This window comes from Schistocerca cancellata, chromosome 3, assembly GCF_023864275.1.
Source record: "Schistocerca cancellata isolate TAMUIC-IGC-003103 chromosome 3, iqSchCanc2.1, whole genome shotgun sequence".
NCBI lineage: Eukaryota > Metazoa > Arthropoda > Insecta > Orthoptera > Acrididae > Schistocerca > Schistocerca cancellata.
In genome coordinates, this window is record NC_064628.1 from 64667082 (window position 1) to 64673314 (window position 6233).

Sequence of the window (6233 nt, forward strand, 5' to 3'; positions counted from 1 at the left end):
GGTTGGAACTAAAAACTTTTTTGTGATACTTACAAGTCACCACCCATCTTCCAGAATGCTGGTATTAAAAATGCTGCATTCCCCTTCAGTTTGGTCCCCCCTTACAAACTATTGTATGGGCGCTCTTGCTTGGTACATAAGTCCTTTATGAATCGCTGCTAGTTTGAGCACATTCCAAGAAAGTGTCTCACATCACAAATGTGCTGAATTCTCGAAAAATCTGTGACAGCTCGTATCTCTCCTGGATTGGAATAGACACAATTGCCATTTACTAGGTGCCCCAAGATTTTTATTTCTTGGGCAGTGGTGGCAATGATGAGGCACTTTTTTGGGCTCAACACACTTCAGCAGAGCTGTCACTATACGTATTCTTCAGTTTGATATGTAATTTGTCTGAGCTATCCTGTTTTCTTTCCTTGTTCTGAAATCACTGTTGGTCTAAGCCATCCAAGTAAATGTCAGCATTGGTCAAACACATCATGTCATATCTCCTGTTGTATTGGACAACTCAGTCAAACCCTTCCAGTCATACCTCTGGGTCCTGAGCAGCGTCTCTGTAAAACATGATGGATGCCTGATTTACAGATGAGTTGCTGTCTTTTGGAATCCATATACATACCTTGGGAATGATGTACTGCTTGTATTCTGGTTGCTTGTATTCTGGTTTCTTTCCGTGTATCCATTGGCTTTTATGTTGCCTAATTGGAGCTACAATGATGTAGAAGTTTTGAGGTGCCCTTCACCTCCAACAAACAGAGTCATGTTAACAAAATCAAGTCCAAATGTGAAAGCAAGGTTGTCAGTAAAGTATAACACTTAGCACTGAAAGCATGTTTATTATGGACACCAACATACAGGCAGAACTACCTCCTAGACGGAGAGTGCTACTATTTACAGAAATGTCAAATACTTTAGAATATGCAAAAATAAGAAATTTTGAGAACCTTCCAGCAATGATAAGTACTAAATAACAAATATTGCCTGGTGACTGGACCTGAACAAGGAGCCTGCAGCATGATACGCAGCAAAACTAACTATCACTCCACACTGCACTCAGCAGTATGCCCAATTCTGACGTGGTCTCCTGAGATGGCTCTCCTGATGACAGCACGGGGTCCCGGGTTCGATTCCCGGCGGGGTCAGGGATTTTCACCTGCCTCGAGATGACTGGGTGTTTGTGTTGTCCTCATCATTTCATCATCATCCAGGAAAGTAGCGAAATTGGACTGAGCAAAGATTGGGTAATTGTACGGGCGCTGATAACCACGCAGTTGGGCGCCCCACAAACCAAACATCATCATCATCATCATCCTGATGACAATTACCATCTGAGTCGTGGTTCCACAGTGATTGACAGTAATGTTGAGCCACCTGTTTGGTTACTATAATGATGTCAGGTGGTACTAGTATATTCCATCCCTCTCCAAACAGCAGCCACTGGAGGAGAGAACTTAGGTGGTGCAATGTTGAGAAGAGCCATGACCAGGAAAGACAGCAGATCAGTATTGTTGGGCATCACTGCAGAAGGCTGGGGCTGCTCAGTGTACCATGGAAGCAGAGGGTTCACCAGGAGCAGTGAAACTGCTGGCTGGAGACCAGGGTGGCAGAAACGAAGTTGAATTTGGCAATGCCCTCAAGGGTCTTGGGCAGAGAGTGCAGTTAACATCATACACTCTGTGGTAGATGAAGATTGTCCTGCAAATTCAGGTTTGATGGTGTGCAGACTCATTGGACCACTCCAGGATAGCCACCCGGAAAGAAGAGACCTTAGCAGTTACATGTGCCAGCAGTGGATGCAGCGTCTCCAAGAGAGTGGGTTGGCTGGTGCCCATGAAGCTGCTCCACCAGCTGTGGCCTTCAGCTGGGTTGGTTCTCTATGTTGCTACAGAATCACAAACGGCATTGGGTGTACTGTTAGACATCATTATCTTGTGGATGATCGCAACACAGTCCCTAGTTGATGCCTATCTATTTGCCAGAGGTTTGAACCCCAAATATGTCAAGGATGGTTGCATGAAAGAATACTTGTGCTGTGTGCATTTGAGTCCTTTTACTGCCATCCTCTGGAACAAAAAAGTTGAGATTGTGAAGGGTGGACTTTAATAGTCACTCCTGTGACCAAAATGTAATCAAAGTTTGTGCCACAGTTGGGAATATCTTTTAATAATTTGTCCTGAAAATGCTGAAATATGGCTCTGACTGAAGAGATTCCAAAAGGTAAACCATTGTGACAGTAAAGGCTGTATGGTATATTTAACATGAGGTAAGCCTATGATATTGCACCTAAAAGAATTTTAAAGTACATATCTGCAAGATCAGTTTTATTGATAACAGTGTTGTAGGACTTCAAAAGTATTACTAGGGGAGTGGCACATTGAGTATGGGGAATAGATGTTAACACTATTTCCTTCACCAGGTATGCAGTGCATGTCCACATCAATGCACTATATGCCACATGTGTGGAAAAGGAGCACTAGCAAGAAGTATGTTCTAGCAGTTCAAGTGCAAAATGAACATATTTTTGAAAAATAGATTTTTTTTTAATTTTTGACAACCTATATCAAATGCTCATGTGTGTGTGTGTGTGGGGGGGGGGGGGGGGGGGTTGCCACTATCAAGTTTTTGCCCTGGTTTGGAAATATCATTGGTCCAGGGCTATCCTCACAGTCTGGTTATGTTGTCACATCCTCTTCACTATGATGAGCAACAAAGGTAGGCCTTCTGGTCAAAGCTTTGTGATCATTGAGCATGCCTTCATTTTCATTCAATGAGAAGCCCTCATCATTGATGTGCACCTCGGTACTGCAGTAGAGCTTCATATACAGAGGTCATGGATGACATCTCTGCATGTTTGCCTTTTTGTTGAAAAGTTATAATCCTTGACTTCACATGTGATGGTTGAAAAGTGGTGAAGAATTTGATACTGCCTAAAGTAACATTTTAGTAATTTTTCCAATAGTTCCACTTTCCGCACAGGCATGAAAAATTTGTACAATGTCTCCCACAACTATATCTTAATGCCTATTGCTTTTCATTACAGTGCTCTCAGTCCTTCTTGGCATCCAGGGACTACATGTAAGCCATCTGTCTCACTTCCTTAGTCCTGACAGTGAAGTGTTTCTTGTAGTCATCCTGAGTATAGTCCCGTTGAAACTGGAACAGTATATTCATTGTCAGTAAGGCATTGTGACCTTGGAACAGAAAGAATCATGTCTTGCTTCACTGTATTATATGCAAATTCCACAGTGCGCATTATTGTATCCCTGTCTTTCTCTGTTTGGCATAATTATACATCAAGAATATATCAGCCAATGTCTTATTAAAGTGCTCTGTGATGCTATTCATCAGTGGATGGTTGGCAGTTGTCATCCTATGGGTGATTTTGCAACAGGAAATTTCCTCTGATACTGCAGTCTCAACTAGAAATCTTCTACATGATCAGAGTCCATCATTGGAATGCTCCACACTTCAAAATGACATCATGTACAAGGAACCTTGTAGTTCCTGGAGCTTTGGTAGTTGTCACACCTTAGGTGACAGTATCATGGGTGAGATAATCAGGGCTGACTGTTATCCATGAATTCCCATTTGTCGTCCTTGGCAACTTTCCAAAGGGGTCAGTTTCAATCTGGCAAAATATCACTTCTGCAAGTGGGGTTGGTGTCATACGCCCTGGAGGCAATGGCGACATGTGCTTCCGTCATTGGCACTCCCTGCAGTGGTTCACATAATATCTAACTAATTGATAGAGATCTAGCCAGTGATATCTGCATCTGTTTCTTTCTAGTCTTAAAATATTCCAGGTGACTAGAGTTTGAATATCATGGAAATACCTCAGGATGGCTGTCTGTTGATGAACTGGGATGATGAGCAACCATTTTTATCCCATTGGAGCATACTTCCTCTTATATAGTATTCTGTTTATTAGTTGGGACTCTCCAATGGCCAATTCCTCATCCTTCAAGGCTTCTATGATTTTCAACAATGCTGGATCTTCCCTCTGTTCAACGGTGATGTCATTTAATGCAGCGATATAGTCCATGCTTCAGTGTTTTGCCACAGGATTACCCAAAAGGCAGTTGGTGTCCATGTGTTTGTGTCTGCTTTGTATACCACTGCGACATCATCCTCCTGAAGACTCAGCGCATGAGGTAAGCCTATGATATTGCATCTAAAAGAATTTTAAAGTACATATCTGCAAGATCAGTTTTATTGATAACAGTGTTGTAGGACTTCAAAAGTATTACTAGGGGAGTGGCACATTGAGTATGGGGAATAGATGTTAACACAATCCCTTCACCAGGTATGCAGTGCATGTCCACATCAATGCACTATATGCCACATGTGTGGAAAAGGAGCACTAGCAAGAAGTATGTTCTAGCAGTTCAAGTGCAGGTATGTCCACCCTATGGAAGTGTACCAGCTGAGTGATAAATCTATGGAAGTGCAGCATACGTAGAATGCAATCTTGCAAATGTACTTAGATTTGCTCACAGGCAAGCACATTGTGGAATAACTTCTGGTTACCAGTGCTTGTGTGTCCTTACTAAGCCAATCTACAATCTGCTTAGTAACGTTTTGGCGCACTGCTATTGCAGGGAGCTGGGACAAATCTTTGAGTCTATGGATATCATCACATGCCCCTACTAGAAAAGCTTCCAGTTTTTCTCACTTACAATGAGTCACTGGTTCAACAAATTTCCTTGTGGAAGCTGACCCTAAAGTGGACAATGTTTCCAGATAGATTCTTCCCATATTTTTGGATTTATGGTTCACTTAACAATGCACACCATGCGATCTGGCAGACTCTCTGTCTACAGTTGGGCAGTTTGTATTAGTGATTGGTTCCTACATGAGGTAAAAACCCTCCTGTAACCCAAGTACAAATTTTTTCAAGATTTGGTCTGCAGATATGACAGGTCCCGAATCACCGTCACTTTCGTAAAAACAAGTTACACATAAGCGAGTGGAGATTCACCCCAGTTTATTTACAGCAAGAGATATATGCAGGTTACTCTTCAGAAAGGGTGCAAGCTAACTTAAATCTGTATTCAGAAATAAAGTCCGGTTCATACCACAACAAAGTACCACTTTTTATAAACAGAGTCCATGATAGTAGCACCAAAGGCAAAATGGTAGCACACTCATTGCGCATTCCACTGATCACATCACAGTTGACATGTTGTGGCTTGTATGCAGGATTCTGGAGTGGTCTTGTTGGATGACACTCCCAGCCGCAAGTGCTATATGAGTAAAGGCACCATAGCAGTTGAGAGTAATGCAGTGCCAGCAGTTGAGAATAATGTAATCTATTGTAGAAAAGATTTTTATTGTTAAACCTGTATAAACTTCTACAGTTCCTCTTTTCATTATTTTTATGATTCTATTGGTTTCCATGGTGATATCAGGTGGCACCATTAAATTTTGTTATTTTCACTTTCTCTCATCTCTGTAGCTATCTGATCATCTCATGAAGAACGAAGTTCTCAGTAAGAGCCAGTTTGGATTTCAAAAGGGCCATTCAACAGAAGATGCAGTCTACGCACTTGCAAATGAAGTCCTAGAAACTCTTAATGAGAAAATGCTAGCACTTGGTGTCTTCTGTGATTTATCCAAAGCGTTTGACTGTGTTGATCACCAGATTCTCTTGCAAAAAGCAAAATTAGTAGGAATAAGTGGTGTTGCAGGCAATTGGCTACAGTCGTACCTCCAAGACAGAAAACAAAAAGTTGTGTTGAATAGCTCGGGTGGAGTATGTGACACTTCCTCAGATTCTGAATGGAGTTCCATTACATGTGGAGTGCCCCAGGGCTCAATTCTTGGGCCACTATTATTCCTGATTTTTATAAACGATCTACCATCATGTACAAGCCTGCCGTGTAAATTTACATTATTTGCTGATGATACCACAATTTTTATGAGCAGTAGAACAGACAACACTCTTGAGGAACTCATTAATCACATACTCTCAGATATGGTTAATTGGTTCAAGGTGAATGGTCTCTCATTAAATTCCAGTAAGACCAGCTTTATTCAATTCTGTACAAAAACAGAAAAAGAGAGAGAGATAAGTGTGACATGTGGTAATCAACCAATAGTTAGATTGGAAACAACAAAATTTCTTGGAGTGCACATTGACAAGAAAATGAACTGGTCTTCACATATTATTGATCTCTGTAAGAGGCTTAGCTCTGCTACCTATGCTTTACGGGTTGTCACTACATGTGTTGAAC